The 20703-nt window shown below is 33.7% G+C and overlaps 1 pseudogene; it reads right to left on the reverse strand.

The window, feature by feature from the left end:
- Nucleotides 1-13028: 13028 nt before the first annotated feature.
- Nucleotides 13029-18704, reverse strand: LOC108996124 (annotated as a pseudogene).
- Between the last annotated feature and the right edge of the window lie 1999 nt (nt 18705-20703).

The following is a 20703-nucleotide window of genomic DNA, read 5'->3' on the forward strand; positions in this document are numbered from 1 at the left end:
TATAATCACCTCAGGTCATGATCATGCGTATAACATGCCGTGGAATGATACAAAATACTGGAAATAAGAAGAATGTACGTCTTTAATATGTTGCCAAAAAAATTGTAAGTGCCGTTTGCATGGCATGCATATTTGTGAGTTGGCATGATACAATTTCTGATAATTTATTTTGGTCTAAAAACACATGAATTTGAAATTAATGATGTGATTTTATTCTCTTTATAAGTTAGTTTTGGGTACAATATATAAGAAATTTTGGGATTACATTTAGATCTAATAGATAAATATATAACAAAAAAAGAAAAAAAAAAACCTTAAAGAAATCGAAAGGGGTGCAGCTCATCTTGATCCGTTCCTGTTCTCCATGACGGTGAATTAATTCTGTAAGTTTCTCGGAAGCAACCACAGCAAACATATATGATATTGGATGACTTGTCGGTTAGCATATTAAATAGAAGTTTAGAAAGACACGTGTGAATTATGATATGATCGTGCTGGCCTTTATAAGGTTTCATTCATTGTGTCACAATCGTTAAATTGGTATGGTAACAAACAATTAACAAAGACCATTACTTGGTGTAGCCGTATGAATCCGTATGATATTCGTGCATGCCACTTTGTTCAATTAATCTAACAATTCAAACAAAACGGTGGCAAAATATAATATATTAGCCGAAAGGGCCTTTCTCTTTTAGTCCATTAATATATATAAAATACATGTTATGCCTAATTAATTGTGTCCACTTTAAGTTTAATTAGCTTAAAATGCACGTAAAGTTGTCTTTTCTCTGTTTTATGTGCAACGTTTATGTTGAAATTTGTCAGTATGTGATCATGACATACTGATGTTTGTGGCATGACGTGTGTGTATATATATATATTTCTATACTGGGATTGAAGGAACTCGAGGGGGTTAATTTGTTACTATATAGCTAATTATATATGAATACCCTAATTTCCTAGTTATTATTTTTTAAATAGATATTAATTATTAATATTGCGTAATTATGATCATGATCGCACGTACCAAAGTTCATACCAATAATTGATTATCTTGTCGGCAAAAAATTATTAATAAAACAATTAGCACTATTCACCCGCACCGACCTAAAATTTAGGAGAAGTTTAGATAGGAAGTTGATATGAGATATAAAAGTTAAAAGATAGATAAAATATTATTTTTTTTTTAATATTATTTTTTTTTAGATTTAAAAAAAATTGAATTGTTTATTGTATTTTGTTAGGAATTTGAAAAAGTTATAGTGATTAAATGAGATGATATGAGTTGAATTGAGATGAGATGATTTCTGAATCTAAACAAGGCCTTAGATTTCCAAACCGACCCGACCCAACAACACCACACTTTCGAACAGCTATTTCCAAACCGAAGTTGCATGGCCAAATTCCGACCCAAATCATATTAAAGAAAAAAATCTGATTTTCGACCTGATTCCTTTTATTTTTTTAATTTAAAACTTTTTAAAATACAAGTAAGTACCTTGAATTTTTCACGAAAAACCCAAATCATAATAGGAAGGAGCAGTGACTCTTTGTTATTTTGTTGGTAATTTGTTGTAATTGAATAAATCATTGTAACACTTGATTTTGGATGGATGTTGTATGAGGATAATGTTTGTTACGTTGGATGCATGCAACTATACTTTGTTTTGAATGCATGCTCTATGCGGTTAATATTTGTAACACAAGAATTTAATATTTTTTCTTCAACAGATATTGCAGATATTAATCTGAAACAATTAGTTAGAATAACTTCTGCTAATTTTTATAAAGAAAGTTAAATCGTACATAGGAATGGAAACAATAAGGGTAACTTGTGAAATAGATATTACACTAGCTCCGGACATTTCTATGTCCGGCTATATAATTGTTATTGATGCTCAATTAGTTTCGATTGGAGATAATGAGTTGAAGTGTCTCTAATTTGATGATGACGTTGAATGAACTCCATAAGTTTAGTTGTATGACTGCGCGACAGTTCAGGAGTACTATCATCAAGTTGTTTGTACTCGAAGTCAAGATCATGATTATCATTTCGCTCATCTTCGATACTCATGTTATTTAGAATTGTTCATGCTTTCATAATTTTTTTAAGATCATTGACCTTGAACAATCGAACTGGTCCACAAACTATTGCAAAGCGTTGTTGAAAAACTTCGAATGCACACTCTATATCCCTTATTGTTGATTCTTGTGCTGCTAGAAAATATTTCTTCTTTTGCCCTTGTGAGGATGGGATTGTCTTAATAAATGTTAACCACTTTAGATAAATACCATCGGCAATGTAGTACCCTATATTGTAGCCAATATCATTAATTGATCTCTCTCCCTTGCTCTGTTCGCAGCCCACGGCCACCAGGTATCGCCAGTGCCATCGTGATCCTCCCAAGCCACCCCTCCATGCCAAGCAACCACCATGACCACCCCTGATATTGCCTTATGTTTTCACATTTATGGGTTCTTTTCATTCCTATTATATTTTCTTGATTTCTTGTTTTAGTTCCGTTTGGAGATTGGGTTTTGTGTTTATATGTGTGATCGCTAGTTTGTTTATGGGTTTGTTTATATCTGTGTCTATATTTGAAACATTTGAGATTCTTTCCCCCTGAATGAGAACTTAAAACCATCAATATGTGATTTTCAGATACTATCTGCATATGATACTGGCCAAAATTGTCAAGGTGAGTCTTTTAATGTTTCAAATGTGGGAGTAGATTATGTCAAGGTATAATGGTAATTGACCTTGAATGGTCTTCAGGCATATATCAGTGCATACATATACATATACATATACATATACATATACATATACATATACATATACATATGCCCTTATAAATAAAAGTCTCTTGCTAAATGAAAATATGTGAAGTTACTCAAGCAGTAGGTTTTGCAGCCAAGTTGGAATAACATACTTTGTAGCAAGTTTCATATATGGAGTGATTTAATCTTTTGTTGGGAGAAAATTAGCATGCTTTCACCTTTTGTTGATGCATCCTAGATCACCACCACCCTCTGAGCTTCCATGGAAATGATTTAATCTTTTTTTTTTAACACTCACTACTTAAGGAAAAAGATATTAGTAGTGATAGTCTTGTGAAGGGTAAGGATTACAATCTTTGTTTCTAATGTGGATGGTCATGAATTTTAATCTAATAACTTGCATTACATTTTTAAATGATTTTTTCCTATAAGCAAATTAGAGGTGGCAGAAGAATTGAGATATCTATATATGACACTGTTGTTGGTGATGTTGTACCTCTTAACATTGGTAATCAGGTACATGTTTCTTTTTTGTTGTTCTTATTATATATATATATTCGTTGCAGCTTTGAAAATGGGGAACACTCTTTGGATGATTTTAGATGTTTCTTCTTCACACCCTATTCCTTTGGGCTTCTATTATCGTCCCTAACGGGGCTACTTTTCATGATTCTATTGTATTCATAACTAACTCCTAACTTGTAACTAGGTGTTCTCTTTGTGTACTTTCTGTTTATTTGGGCTTTGTCTATTTACTTTATTCAGTAAAATTTGTTTTTACTAATAAAAAATAATATATTACCATTGTTATTTAAAGTTGACTTGACCTTCTAAATCTTTCTGCTGGTCCCTGCCAATGGAATTTTAATTTCTGGTCATTCTCTCGCACTTGATGAATCAACACTACAAGAAATCAGACCTTTTGCGGAGATTTCTTTTGGGACGAACATAAATTCGCCGTAAAAGCCACTATTTCTTGTAGTGCAAGTATGACTAGAGAGAGCAAGATTGTGAGCATTCCTACCTGCCTTGTCGTTTTAATTTATCAATTAATATTTCTTTTTTCTTTTTTGAAGAATGAACTTTCTTCTAGGTTCACAAGGATTCCAGAAATCCGTTTATGATGTCTGGCTACAAAATTGCAGATGGTAGTGGCACCATGCTGGTAATATAGGATTTTCTTAGCTTTTTTAGCAAGTATATCTTATATATATTCTAATATCTATTAGTACCATATAAAAGATAGTGGGATATGAAACATTGATGCAATTGCCTAGATTAAACAATTTTCGGTAAAAGGGAAGCTTGTTTTGAAAAAAAAAAACATTATGTTGGAGTTTACTTTTATCCCCTGAAAGCATAAGTGTATAATTTTCACATATGGATCAGTTATTTTGATATCTTTATATTTCATATATGATTGTTTTCACTTTTATAAAAAATGCTATTCTTTTTAGGGGTTTACCTTTCTCTTGTTAGAGATGGAAACCACTTTTCTTTATGAATCTATACATGTATTTGAAACGCTTTATATCTAGCCAGTCTCACATTGAGCCAACTTGCTTTGTGGTATACCCATGTTATATATGTTCCTTTTATTTGTTTATGTACTAGGTGACTAGTGTTAGGATGAATACTGAGTGGGGATTGCTCATGTCTTGTATTTCATAAGACAATGGTGAAGAGACACCATTGCAGGTCTATTATCTTTTCAATGTTTTCTTTTGAAACTCATATTTTGCACATTATGTTTACTTTTAAATCATTTGTTTTAGGTACGCCTAAATGGGGTTGCAACTCTCATTGGTATAGTTGGACTTTCAGTAGTTGCCTCTATCTTGGTTGTTCTTTTAGTCAGGTAAATTAAACTTGGGACTGCTCTCTCTCTCTCTCTCTCTGATAGTGAATTATTGTGGATGACCTCATAAATTGAATATATGCAGATATTTTTACTAGCCATACCAAAAACTCAATTGGAAATGCTCAGTTTATAGCAGGCAAAACAAAAGCTAGTGATGCCATAGATGCTGCCATTAAAATTGCTACTGTTGTTGTATGTGTTTCTTTTGTATGTAGATATATATTTATTATTGTGTGGATAATTTTATTTTCCTATTACCTTTGTTGAAATCTTGTAGGTCACCATAGTAGTAGTTGCAGTACCCAAAGGGCTTCCCTTGGCTGTTACCTTAACGTAAGTTTGCCTGGCCTTATATATAATTTTGTTTAGATTCTTGACTTTCTTAATCTCACCTAAATGTCAACCCATGTTCTTTCATTTTACTATTTTTCTTTCCGTAGTTCTTGTATTACCTTCAATTTATATATAGCTCAGATTGGTATTACCGACATCATCAATTTCTTCGTGGCTCAAGCAGTTGAGATATTCTAAGCCTACTTTCCCATTAACTTGCAGATGGTGCTGCTTCTAATTTTGTATTATTGCAACCCATATTGATGTGCATATTGGAATGTATATACTTATATATCGGAGTTGGCAAATTATGAACATTTTTGTAAAATAAAATAAAATCTTCTTAAAGTACCTTTAGGCTGTTACTTGGGATATTAAATGGTCAAATATTGTAATTTTAAACCCATTCATTTTCTAGCAGGAGTGTAATTCTTATACATGTATTCCCACAGTCTTGGCTGCTTATTTCTTGTTTATCATCTGAGACATTATTGATTGCGTGGCTGAAAATGTTTTAATTTTGAGTGGTGTTATAGTCACCGAAAATTTATCCCAAAAGATGTCCCGAGTGGTGCATTTTATTTTTTCATTTTTCTTTTCATTTTTTTCATGTATTTTTTTAATCAACATAAACCTTTAAAAAAAATAAAAAATTCACATCATTAAAAAACACTTCCTTACTCATTAAGTAAAAATTAAAAAATTAAAAAAAGTTTCAAGAGAAACTACGGGATCCATTTTCGAGATCCCAAGCATTTCTCTTTAATTTTTCAATGTTCCCATATGTTACCACGGACTTATTATTTGTTTTACTATGATACAGCCTTGCCTATTCCATGGGAAAAATGATGGCAGACAAGGCCCTGGTATGTAATGTTGGGGATTTTCCATCCTTGTGCTTATGGGAGACCTTACTCACAGATTCTGAGGCACACACACATGTCTGTTGTGCGACTGGAAGTATGTTGTTCATAACCGAAGTTATGTTGCAGGTGCGAAGGCTCTCTGCATGTGAGACCATGGGCTATGCCACAACTATTTGCAGTGATAAGACCAAAACCTTAAGTTTAAATCAGGTGAATTATTAATAAGTTGCTTGATTAATCTTTTCCTTTTTGAGGAGGGTGCTATGCTTGTTTTGGCTTGTTAATTAATGTAGTTTTGGGAGTGCACATAATGTTGCATGGGCCTGGTGGTAGGGAACTACTTCGAGTGCTAGCTGGATGTTTTGGAGAAAAAAGCTCAACTAGATCATTCTTTTCTTGCACCCAAACTTTTTTTTTTTTTTTTTGGAGGAGGGGAGTTATCACTTTTCTTTTTCTTTCAATTATGCATTTTTTTAATTGTGACATTTCCTTTTATTGATAGATGACTGTGGTTGAGGCTTATGTTGGCATAGCTGTGAAACTTTTCTAAATAGGGTAGTTTATTCAAATTTTATGTTGAAGTTGCATATGCACTTCAAAAGAACTTTTCTGTGCATTTTTTGTGCTTTTTTATTTATTTATATATTTGCGGCAATTTATTAACTTTTTATGACGATGAATATCGCCAGAAATAACTTTTCTCAACGATTTTAGAAGTAAACGGAAAGGCCATTTTCGTCGATTTTTAGGACATTTGTGACAGACTAAAATCGCCGAAAATAGAAGTTTTTTGTGACAATTTTTGCCTATCAGTAAAATTAATCAAAATCGGCTTTAGGATTTCTTCGAACCTGCAGCAATTTATAAATCACCAAAAATGATCAAATGAATTGATTATTATGGGTATTTGCAATGATTTTGAGTGCTAGAAAATGTCTAATTTCTTGTAGTGTGACTAATTGACTGGAGAAGCACGCCTACAGACAAGCTCAGTGAAAATAAAAGATCTCTTTAGCACGTTAATATTATTATGAGAATCGGGTAATCCAAAAAATGCATGTCATATCCAAAGATCAAAGGATGCCATCTCTTTTAAGATAATAGTTAATTCAAGACTGTGATCGGAGTACATACATTTCCACGCAACCAGGCAATTTTTCACTTCTAGTACATGCAATCAATACTCCCTAGCATCCCGAAGAATCCACGTTGTTCACTAATAGAGAGCAATCAAGCAATATCATTGCCGTTTGAAGACCTTAAATATTCATTGGAAAAAATATTTACGATGACAACCACAAATTTTTTCAAATTCTCCATTGCGGTGCTTTCTCCAATCCTTATATATTCATCTATGAAATCAGCAGTTACTCCAATATAGGCAAGCATTCTAAGTGCATCAATTATCTTTTGCAGGGAAAATAGATCTATTCTTCCAGCATTTATCTCTTCTTTAGATGAAATAAGGTTCGTAAACCTCTATCTCATGCTGAATACGAAGAAAAAGTTCACGACCCATACGAAATCTCATTAGAAAGAGATTCAACTAATATATTTGTGATTATGCTAAATACTCGTGAAATAACCATTCATGTCATTCTAAATAATCACACCTAATATACTTACAACGTTGATGAGTACGACCAGGGTGAGATGTTGATCCTCCATATTTATTAAGAACTATCTCTAACTCATCTTCAAGTCTAAGAGAAGCGGAAATTTACAAAAAAAAGAACGAGTCATTTATACTAGAATGATAAATGAGACCGTAATGAGAATGAGACAGCAAAAGTGTGTGGAGAATGAGACCAGAATGAGAATTTTCCTTTAATCTGGAACGAAACTTAGGTTGCTCTAGATGTCAATGAAAGAGCAAGTGCTCTTATTTATACATCAAAATATTACCGTTTAAACATATGTCTGTTAGGAAAATGACAACAATTAATACCGTTAGACAAATGACAAAAATCATGACCTTATAAAATTTAACCGTTACAAATAATACCATTGGAAAATGTAAATTTTGAGAAAAATTTATATTATTCTTAAAAATGTAATAATTTTGAAAATTTGATAGTACCAAGAAAAAAATAATTTCCGACAATGTGTTAAAAATATTTGCTCGATAGTAATAGTTGAAAACAGATCAAGAAAAAAGATAAAAGAGTGAGTAGTTAAGATTGTAAATGGAAGTGAAGAAAAAATAATAAAGAAAGAATACAAAAATATTATTTTAATAGAAAAGAGAGAAAATAGAAAGTAGAATCTATGAAGTTTTTTAGAAATGGGTAAAATTTAGAAAAAGTTAATTTTTGACTAAAATTTATAGAAAATGTTTAGTTTTTCTGAGCACATTGAGCGGTTCTACCACTTTTGATTAAACTATTTAGTTTTTCTTCTGATGTTTATTGTTTTAGGTGCCGATCGATATATTGAATCTCATGAATTTGATCACTAACCTCTCCGTGATGAAATGAAATCTAGTACATAATCGTGTTGGCCAAATCGTCATGCTAGATTTACCATGACACGAGGTTTACCTCGTTTTCTTCGAATCTCAAAAATATAAATTAAAAAGAAATACAATTACATTGGAAACAGAAAAATAATATCAAATACAATGCACAAATCTTACGTAAGTATTATTAGTTGAGTTGGCACATTCATCAATATCTGATATTGGAGTTATAAACACAATTAGTAGTATAGAATATATACATATAAATATACATATGTGTGTGTTAAAAACACAAAATATATTTATTTTTATGAGTTTATAATCTGATGTATCACATGATCAAGACACATCAATTTGTGAGTTTATTTTTATGTAATACTTTTAAAGCTATAATATTTTCCTATGGTAAAAGTACAAATCGTATTTTCAAAATAAGAGTTCAAAGTAAAAGAGGTAAAAATACAAACCGGAACACACACATAAATATATAAAAATATAGACATTCATCCAAAAGCAGTTAATTTCTTAAGACTCCACCAATGGGATTTGTTTCACCACTGAGTTTCTTTTTTCTTTTTTTTCAAACGGTTTTGATTATATATATTTATATATAATAATTTCAATTTTTTTTTTTTAAAAAAAAACATCAAAATAAAGGGGGAGGGGCCCTTCATATAATCAAAAGCTTATTAATTTTGTAATAATAAGGTGACCTTAGAGGATGTTCGGATATCAAGATAAAATGATAATTTTTTAAATAATAATAAGATAGTTTGTGAATATATAGTAGTGAGTTAGTTTGAGTAAGTATTTATTAGATTTTGGAAAGAAAGAAATAAAAAATTGAATAAAAAACATTATAAGGTTAAAATAATGTTAAAACATAATTTTTTAATATAATTTTTGTTTTGTGATTTGAAAAGTTGAATTATTTTTATTTAAAAATTTAGAAAAGTTATAATGATTTGTTTGAAAAAATTATAATAATTAGTTTAAAAGTATTTATATTTGAATAATGTTTGAGAATAAAATAAGATGAAATCAAATAAGATAAGATAAAATGAAATGTGATCGTGATCGTGATCGTGATCAGATATAAATTATTTCCAAACCTCCACTTACACCAAGTGAATACAAGTTCCTCCCCTCTTCTTTGTTCATCTCTTTTTGTAACCTGATCCTAGATTAATTCAACGTACGCAAGTGGGCAGTTTTCTTTCTTTCCACACTCGCCCACAAGTCCGCAGAGTCTCTTCAAATATGTTTGTTCACACTGAAGAAATTATCTAAGCCTTTGACCTGAAAGTCCAAACATGGAGGCCGACTAGCACTCATGCCCAACAAATAAATGCAAATAATCCGAGACAGGCCGGATATATATATATATATATATATATATATATATATATATATAGATACCAAGTTAAGACTTAATTAGACCTAGAAAAAAATTTACTTTTAATTTATTTTACTGCTTTATTTATAAAGTCTTGCTACCGAACCGATATGATTAAAGAAAGATATTAATAGCTTGAATGATCACTGTACTTTTGTTTTTACATATTTTTTTAAATATCTTTTAAAGATATTTTTATTAAGAAAAAATCTATACAACTTCCTACTATTCACATTATCGCCACACATTACACTTTTTTCAATTTTTATTATTTTTTTCTTTTATCAAATATTTAATATATGAATAATGAATAGAAGAATTGAATTAGTTTAAAAATAATAAACTTAAAAAATTTTAAAAATAACAATGTTTGGTACTGTAATATTATTAAATAATATTCTTTCGATTGTAACATTAATATTATTACAATATGCTTATGTTTATTAATCAATAACGAAACAAAAGTTGAGCAAAGTGAATTTAATCACATTTGATACAAGATTTACAAGGTTCAATAATGTGTTTACACCTACAAAATTGTAAAGAATTTTATTTTAGACAATAGGCAATTAAATACAATGCAACAACTGTACAAGAGTTTAATACAATATATAGTATTCAATGTTAATTAGCGGGTTGAGTTTGATCAAGAGCCAAAACGGGTTAGAAAATTTGTCTCGTTGAAAATTCACAAAATACCGCAACGAATTCTTATGGAGTAAAGTAATCCCTCGGGCCGCCGCAAACAGAACCAGATTTCATGCAAAGAAGTCCAACAACTTGAGGAAACAAAATACATACGTTAACACATGCAACCAGCAGCTAGCCATGCAAAGCCACAAAAATAGAAATAGAGAACTATTCTAGAGAGAGAACCTCTAGCTTCTCTCTAAAAACCTCCCCACTTTGATACTAGCTTGAGGCGCTCCCACCCCTCACTTCCTTTCCAGACCTTAGTTTTTAGTCTATATTTTCTTTTGTTTGATTTTTTTGTGTTTTTTCAGATCTAATAAAGGAGTAACACTCTTTGGTGATCAGTCTCTACATTTTTTTGTCTCTTTTTTGCCTTAGTCTCAGAAGAAATTCTCAAAACTCCTGCAATACAAAACCCCCGTCCAACTCAAAACCCACATATCTAAAAAGGACCGAGATGGACGTGTGTTGGGTGGTCGTGGGTGTGGACACTGCTCGTGGGCAGAGTTTGTAATGGACGATATTCATGGGTCTGGTGGACGATGGTCGTATGAAGCTGGTGGAGGGGGTCGGCATGAGCAGATCTGGCCACCTGTGCAGGTAGCGGTCGCAATGCTCATGCGGTGGTGCGGTGGGAACAAGGGTTGGGGATAGTGAGGTAGTGGGGGCGAGCCTCATGCAGTGCTCATGTAGTGGCATTTTGGTCAGTGGAAGGGAGACCCACCGGTGCCTGTGCGGAGGTGGGAGACTCACCAGTGCTCGTACAAAGCCGGTGCTCGGGCCGTGAGGGGGTGGGGGAAAAGTTAGAGTTGCAACCCTAGGGACAGTGTTTTTTCTATAGTCTTTGTGCATGGTTGCAGTTGTTGTCTCGTTTTTTCTATGTAATTTGGAGTTTATGTTGTTTGATTTTTAGATAAAAATAATAAGAAATAGGCTATTGGACTTTGGTTTCCATAGCAATAGAGTCTCGTTCCTCCTTTGGGAGTAGTCGGAGAGATAGTAATCCTCCTCTTGGGGAGGATGAAGATAGTACTTCTCTTCTGTCGGAAGAAAATGCATTTAGTTCTCTTTTACAGAGCATTCATCTATGTTAGGAGAGAGTTTTTTAAAAGTTAAGACAATGTCCTTCACAATGAATTTGGCTTGTAGTCTAGATTTTGTCTTGTATTGATAAGTCATCGCTGTAACTTCGGTTCATTGAATGAAATGAAAGTCTATTTCCATAAAAATAATAATAATAATAATAATAAATAAAAATAAAAAAAGCCTACGCAAAGTCATGCCTCAAGGTCCCATGGAAAAACCTTACATAGGACGTCTGGCATAACTCTAGTACTACACAACTAAGACTCCTTATATATAAACTGGTCGGAATCTAATAATTTGAAGAATCGACCCGCACCCACTTCAACACTATATATATATATATATATATATATATATATATATATATATATAGTGTTAGGCTTCTTCGTTAACATTCGAACTAACGTTCGAACATTATACCCGTTACGTTAGAATATTGGTCCGTTAACTTTCGAACGAAAATTTGAACGTTTATTGCAGTTAATGTTCGAACTTTTATGTTCGAACGTATAAACGTTCAAACTTAAATATGATACGTTCGTACTATAATGAACGTCAACTTCTGTCATTCGAATGCCAATTGGTCGTGTTGGCGTTCGAACGTTCGATTAGACGTCCGAACGATACTTTCTGTGACACATCTCAACCATCACAAAAAGAAAACGTTCAAATGTTACATCAAACGGAACATCTCGAATCGTCCCTAAAAATATTTTTAGTGACAGTTCAACAGTAAACTGTCACCAATTATTTTCTGTGACGTACATTAGGTGACGGTCGTGGTGACGGTTTCAAACCGCCACCAAATGTCTTTAGTGACGTTTTGGTTATTTTTTGTGACAGTATCCTCTATCACAAAAGACAAATTGTATTGTAGTGTATATAGTGTTAGGTTTTGGAAGTAGCGGTTAATTTGGAGGCCGGCTAGCTTGATAATGCTGAGAGAATGAGTTTACTTGTTGACAAATAGGTTATATTCCCTTTATTTTTGAAATTCATCCAAACAAACTATCTTAAATCTCTTGATTTAGAATCTAAGCTTAAATTTAAATTCGTTAAATATTATCTAAACACAAGGTACTTAAAGAAATTATATTTGAGAACGTGGGACAAACGTACGTACGATTATTGACTCCTCCTCACAAAACATGCATTTACGTAATTATTTTCATGCATACATGATCTTTGTCATGATATAAATTAAGACGTGCTGAAAGCTTTAAGTGAGCTCATGTGAAAGAGGCACCAATTTTTTTTTTTCTACTAGTCATGCTGATTCCAATACTGTAGGGGATATCAACAGGCCACCGAATTAATAAGAGATCAGCTGCAGATTTAGATAGAGAGGGAGACGCATTTTTAAGCTTGAGGACTGGTTTGATCCATATTCCCTACAACGAAAAATGAGACGTGATCATAACACAAAAATGAAGCTTTTTGCTATCATATACTGCCAATAAAACATTAAATTGTGTGAATTCATGTCCGGAAAAGATTCATAAAATATTTTGTAGACGTAATGAAAACAGTGTGCATGCCTATCCATATTTTTTTTTATACAACGGGGGTGGGGGGTTTCGAACCTAGGTTTTCCATTTGGAAAACTGGGTCATATGCCATCAGGTCATCAGACTCTTGGCCTATCCAGTATCCACCTAATGGTTGGGAGTCCAAAGATGAGCCTAAATCAATATCCGTACCTTTCGTTTTTAGGTAGAGATTAATAGCATCGCATTTGCCATACAATTGATCAGTTCTGACAATTTCCACCTCTTCATAATTTTGAACAGGAATGAAGTCTTTTCGCAACATTTGAACTAGCTCCAACTCCATTGCCACTTCTTTCATCGTCGGTCTCTTTTTTCCATTCATGGACAAGCACCTTTTTACAAGGTTTGCCACCACAATTATCTCTTCTTTCTTAGCCCCCCTCAAGATTCGATTATCAAGGATACCAGATAAATTATTCTCTTCCATTGAAGTAATAAAATATATGGCTAAACCTTTGGTTTTTTATGTCCTTGTTGAAGAGATAGGTTTTTCTCTTGTTAAGAGCTCAGCAAGAACAACACCAAAACTATAAACATCACTTTTTTCTGTAAATTGACCTGATCCATAATATTCAGGGTCTATGTATCCAAAAGTTCCTTGCACTTGAGTGCTTAAGTGAGTTTGATCGATAGCAACAGATCTTGAAATCCCAAAGTCTGCTACCTTTGCTTTGAGCTTTTCATCTAAGAGTATGTTTTCTGATTTAATGTCTCGATGATAAATAGGTGATGAAGCTGTTGAGTGCAAGTAAAAGAGAGCTCCTGCAACTTCTGTGGCAATTTGTAAACGCATATCCCATGTTAGTGGAAACTCTTCATTTTGATCATCATTGAGATATTGGGAAAGAGTTCCATTAGGAATAAATTCATAAACTAGCAATGGAACTTCTGTCTCCAAACAACATCCGAGTAGTTTAACCACATTCCTATGATTAATTCGCGAAAGAATGACAACTTCATTAATGAATTCTTGGAGTATTTCGTCATCCATCACCTTGGATTTTTTTATTGCAACGATTCTTCCATCTGCTAACATGCCTTTATAGACGGTGCCTTGTCCTCCTTGTCCAATTATTCTATTTCCACTAAAACAGTTAGTAGCCAGCTCTAACTCTTTCGAATTAAACAATTTAATATTTTCAACATGTGCTTCCCTTGTAGATAATTGTTGCTGTAACAATAGTCCGCCATTTCGTTGGAAGAACTTATCCTTTTGTTTCAACCTCCTCCTTTTTTGGACCACTTTGTATGACCACCATCCACCAATAACCAGAAATAATGCTCCAAGGATTGTGCTAATACCTGCTCAACTCAATAGAATAGGAAAAGATTACTCCTTGGAATAGTGAATCATATAATAATAGTTTTGAATGAAGATGTTGACTTAACTTAGAAAGACATCTCTTCTCAAAAATTAGCTAGAAAGCTTGACAAACTATATATCATATGCGAAATATAATTGAGGAAAAACTTAAAACAAAAAGAAAACGTACGTATTATGCTTGTAATTAGTTGAAGCATCTCTTTATAAGATGGTCCGTAGCAATTAAATTTCCTTTAGAATTAAAGCCAGTCTCTTTTTAATTTCAACAGCTATAAATGATGCGGATGCTATTTTTTATGTCTATCGATATCCCCAATTCGAATAGCTAGCTAGAGTTCAAATACTGAGATCACGGATTGTTTGTCTCAAACCCTAAAAATGTGTATTTTCTCTTATAGAAATTAATCACAAGTCTTATAGAAATTAATCACAAGTCAAGATAATAAAAGTAAATCCTCTTTGACCTTTACGTATAATATAAAACTAAAATCAGACCACCACAATTTTCCCTATGATCATTTCTTATTTCTAATCTTCTTCCTATATATATCTTTTTCTCTTGATAAATATAATTTCATTCTGTATTGTTTTATCATTCAAGAACGTATTGTCCACGATTGATCAGGAAGATCATTAACGAAAATGAGCTAAAATAATATAACTAATTATAATTTGGAGCATTATTAGTATATAAGTTTCATTTCCAAGAATATTCACTGTAGCTAGCTACATTGATTGAAAAAGAAGCCATACCTATAATTATCAACATCTTGGTGTCCGTACAATGGTGACCCCCATCAGTATTTTCACAGCGTGACTTCGAACACTGATTGAGCTCTGGATGTGCACATTCGTCAATATCTGACATTACAAAGACAAACAGATGCAGTACTATATATTATAAATAGAGATAGAATGGTCTCTAGCTTAACATGATTTTAGTCTGTGTAGTACTTCATCTATGTGGGCTTATAGATTAGATCATGGATAGACTAAAATATTTCTTTCAAAATCAGGGTGAGTTTCTCTACTCATGAATGACTTGCGGTACTTGTATATATAGCTTCTTAAGACAAAATCGTTGAAGGTGCTCTTGTTTGTCACTTTTTTACAAAGGTTTTGTATGCAGTTTGTCTATTTGAAGTTTATATGGGAATCTCCATGACTAAAGTTTACTGACATAGAGAATAATAGTCATATGAGAACCTATGGGAGTCCTTAATTCATATAATGATTATTTCTTTCTAGTTGGTGATATATAGATATAAAGCTATATATACTTTCTAGTTTCTGCACATATATAATTGATTGAGTTATCCAATATTGAGATATAAACATATATATAGTTAGATCTGAAGGACTAATTGATCGACCATTGATTATAAAGATTTGATTGATCATAAAATACTCACTTAGAGAAGTATCATGCAATGTGATGCATGTAACAAAATGCATGCTATATAAAAAAGATTACCTCTGTGCATGATTCTAATTTGGCGATGAAAACTAATTGATTTTGTCAGAATGACTATTTGAGGCGAAATAACAAATAAGGTTTTTTCCACAAAATCCAATTCTTTTCACAACATTTTAATTGCCTCAAGAAGCCGCATCTCATCATGTAGTGATGATATATGGTTGTATCACTTGTTGATAGACCAAGTAATATTGCATGATCGATCCCTTAATAAAAGGGTGTCAACAGTACAATTTGAAACAGAGATTGGAAGGATCTCTGAGCCTAAAATGATTTTAGCTTGTGTCCTCTATTTGTGAGGGTTTATGGAGCAGATGGATAAGTACTTAAAAGATTCTTTGAAAATCCATGTGAGTTTTTCTACTTAGTGATTGGAGTTACTCAGACAAATTATATATAGTGATGAAGAACATTGTTATGCTAAACTTTGTTTATTATTAAAGCGATTTTATTAATTATTACTTGGATCTAGCATAACATTTATTTTTCATGTTTAGCATAACAATGTTCTTCATGTTTATTAGGGAAAAATATATTCTTATGTTTATTTTAGCATAACAATGTTCTTCATGTTTATTAGGGAAAAATATATTTATTTTTCTGATGATACCATTAACTCTTACCCTGCTTGACACTAGTATCATATTCTGTATGATTCTTTACCCGAATTCTAAGTAGATTTCGAAGGAAATAAACACTATATGGATCTTATAACATTTAATGTACTGTATGAATTATGCACGGTTGTACAGTATAACTTTGTTTTTATTAAAACATGATTATATAAATATGCTATAAATAGTTATAGAGAAGTTTCATAATTATAACTACTAAAATTTAACCTTTGGATCGAAGTAATTAGAGTCGAAGTTTTTTTGAGTTACGATGTTTAAACTTTGACTTTGACTCTGACTCTTATATAACGAAAGAAAAATTTTTCTCATCAACTATTATTCTCCACCCCACATTTCACACCCTATGAAAAATACCTACACACCCAATGAAAAACACTCACACATCCTATGAAAAAAAAAAACAAATTTCCACGTCATGTGTGGGCTGTGTGATGTGAACAGTTGCTAATTTGTACCAAAACTCATAACAAAAACCACAAACCCAATTCTAAATTGTGTTTGGCATAAGTATTTTAGGATGAGTTATTGATTAGTTTTTCAAACCAAATCAATCGAAATTGCTCCCTTTAATATATTACATCCCGTATATTATCCATCATGTTTGTTTGATAATTTGATAGCTAGCTATTTCTTTCTCACAATTAATTAACTAAGAAATCACTTCTTGGATAAAAAGAAAGCTTGTGTGCTTCATATCATGCACTTAATTATGACATTTAGGCTCTTTAATTAAAAAAATCTAGAAATTGTAAAATGGTCAATAGTGTTGATTATGTTTTTGTAATTTGGAACTTACATGTAATACGCTAGTGTGATCACATAATTTATGTTCTTATTATATGAGGCTGATCATGTACACTTTCTGTTCACTTAATCTTAAAGAGATTATATATCAACGACAGATCAAGGATCGAATCAGAAGACCAGTACCCTTTTCTGCAAGCATATTACTTAAAATGAAAATTCATGAGCGAATTGATCATAAAGGAATTACATGATCAATCAAATGGCTATATATGTAACAACACCCCACCCCAAAACACACACGCACACAGTACACACACACACACACACACATATATATATATATATATATTCCAATTAACAAGATAATAATTATATCGATCCAATTTTATCAATTACCTTTACTTACAATGGAGGAACAAAAAAAAAAAAGATCGGTAATCCCTTATAAAATTCAGAACATGGTAAAGTTTTAAATACCGATCGAGACTCGGGTTGAAAAAAAAAGTTGAGACTCAAATTAACACAATTTTGAAATTAAATTCCCGCATAATAGATCTACCAGATCGATTGAGGTTTTATCATATCATCAATAAGACATCCTAGCTAGGTCTGCAACTAAAAAAATTAATAATGTAACGTCGACGGCGTGAACCAATTATAATATGTGTTGTGTTCCAAACTTACATTCACGGAATCATATTCAAGAAAGAAGAATTAAATGCATCACGGGATAAAGAGATTACGAGAGGTATAAATACCTTGACATCCTTGAGGAAGATAGGGATTTCCTTTGTAGCCATGAGCACATGCACATGTATGAGTGGATATTGTGAAGTTGTGATTACCCAACGAAGTAGGATCATGGCGATGACAGTGATACTGCTTGCTGCTGGTTTGAGCATGCAATTTCGAAGAGTATGAAGTTGGGTCAATTCCCCATTTCAATACCACTGGAACTGATATATTAGGGTTTGGCACTGTGAAATATTTCTGGAACCAGTCTTTGTCAACCAAGAATGCAAAGTTGCATTCTCCATTGACATTAGCAATATTGTAAGAAACTTTGGGCTCTATAGTTGTGAAGAATGCATTCAGATCGTAAGGAATTTCAGTTTGGCAGCAATTGAAGGTGCCATTGCTACGATTTCTATGTATGAATCTACCTCTGTCACAAGGAGACTTGCACCCACCAAATATAATGCGCCCATCTAGCGACCACATTGACGCAGAGTTGTTGCAACCCATGGCAACGAACATGTTGTTGCTCTCCGAGAAGGCGAAAGGACTATTTTCAAACTCCTTACTGTACTGGTTCACTGTTGTAGTACTACAACTCGCATTTATGCGATAGCTGACGCGAATGGTACTCTCTGTTATTGAAATCGCCAGTACCTCCTGGTTGAACCTCCTCAAGAAAGGCTTGGGAGTGCCCAGGGTACTGTCCTTTTTACAGATTATTTCAAACCAATCGTCAACGTAGCAATGATCAGCTCCCATTCCAAAAGGGTATGGAATGCGAATACTCCCACAAGATCTTTACACGATGAATTTTTAGCTAATAATTTCGCTGCTGCTTCTGCAAATGAATTAATTGACAACAACGACAAAATGGTCCAAAGCACCAATCTCCCCACCATCTCTATCTCTCTCTCTAGATCTTGATGATGATGATTGAGAATGTTTGAAAATTCACCTTACTTTTCTGATGGTGAATGTTTGCATTTATATGATTTTACATAGCGTATTGCATTAATACAAATAAATGAAATTACAATTGAAAAGGAAATAATTACAATTGAAAAGGAAACAATATACAAAGAATTTCTTACAATCACGTTGGTCAATCTTTGACATAAATGGGAAGACTATGATTGAGGAGTGATATCCTCAACACCCCCCCGCAAGCTGAGCGTCGGATTAGATCGGACGTGGAGCTTGGATCGAAAAAACTCAAATAGAGGTCGAGAAACACTCTTAGTAAAAATATCAGCAACCTGTAAATGAGAGGGGACGTGTTGTGTACGTAGTTTGCCAGCAACAACAAGTTCGCGAAGAAAGTGGTAGTCCAATTCAACATGCTTGGCCCGCTTGTGAGAAACTGGATTTGAGCTCAAAAAAATAGCACTTTTGTTGTCGCATAAGAGGAGAGGCGGCTGTGGGATAGGGACCTGAAGATCATGCAATAGATGAGTGAGCCAAATGAGTTCAGCGGCAGTAAAAGCAAGGGCACGATACTCCGATTCGCAGCTGGAGCGGGAGACAGTGGGCTGTTTCTTGGCACTCCAAGAAACCAAATTATCACCAAGATAAATAGAATAACCAGAAGTCGAACGACGAGTATCAGGACAACCAGCCCAATCAGCATCAGAATAAGCAACAAGAGTACCAGGAGAGACAGATGGTCGAAAGGTTAGACCAAACTGAATGGTGCCTTTCACATAGCGAAGAATACGCTTAACAGCCAGAAAGTGATCGTCAGTGGGAGCATGCAAAAATTGACTCACAGAGTTGACAGCATGAGCAATATCAGGACGCGTGATGGTCAGATACTGAAGTGCGCCAACGAGAGATCTGTAAAGAGTGGGGTCTGAAAATGGAGGACCATCTGCAGACAGATGCTGAGAAACAATCATGGGAGTGGGAACAGGCTTACTGTCAAGTAACTGAGCGCAAGAGAGAATGTCCCGTGCATATTTGAGCTGACTGATGAAAAGACCATCAGAAGTGGGGGAAGCTTCAAGACCGAGAAAATAACTGAGGGAGCCCAAGTCCTTGGTGGCAAACTCAGAATTGAGTTTGCGAGTGAAGCTGTCAAGAAGAGAAGAATTGTTGCCTGTAATAATGATGTCATCAACATAAAGAAGCAAATAAATAACATCCGACTTCTGATGAAAAACAAAAAGAGAAGTGTCAGCACGGCTGCATGAAAAACCAAGATGAATGAGAAAAGAACTGAAGCGCTGAAACCAGGCACGGGGGGCCTGCTTGAGACCATAAAAAGCTTTCTTCAACTGGCAGACATGATTGGGAAAGCGAGGATCAATGTACCCTGGAGGCTGCTCCATATAAACTTTATCAGTGAGAGTGCCATTAAGAAACGCATTTTTGACGTCAAGTTGGCGAAGAGGCCATTTCTGTGTCACGGCAAGAGAGAGCACAACTCGAACTGTAGTAGCCTTGATGACAGGACTGAATGTATCGGTATAGTCAAGACCAGGTACTTGCGTATAACCCTTGGCAACAAGGCGGGCTTTGAGGCGCTCAATAGATCCATCGGGCAAATATTTGGTCCGGAAAACCCATTTGGAGCCCACAATGTTGGTGTTGTTGGGTCGAGGGACCAAAATCCAGGTACGATTATTCTGCAGTGCATGAATTTCGTCATCCATGGCAGCTAGCCAGGCAGGATTCTTAGCAGCAGATTTGAAACCTTTAGGCTCTGTTGATGCAAGAAGAGCAGGAAGAAGACCCGAGGAGCCCAAGAAACTAAGATATG

Source organism: Juglans regia, chromosome 1 (assembly GCF_001411555.2).
Source record: "Juglans regia cultivar Chandler chromosome 1, Walnut 2.0, whole genome shotgun sequence".
Lineage (NCBI taxonomy): Eukaryota > Viridiplantae > Streptophyta > Magnoliopsida > Fagales > Juglandaceae > Juglans > Juglans regia.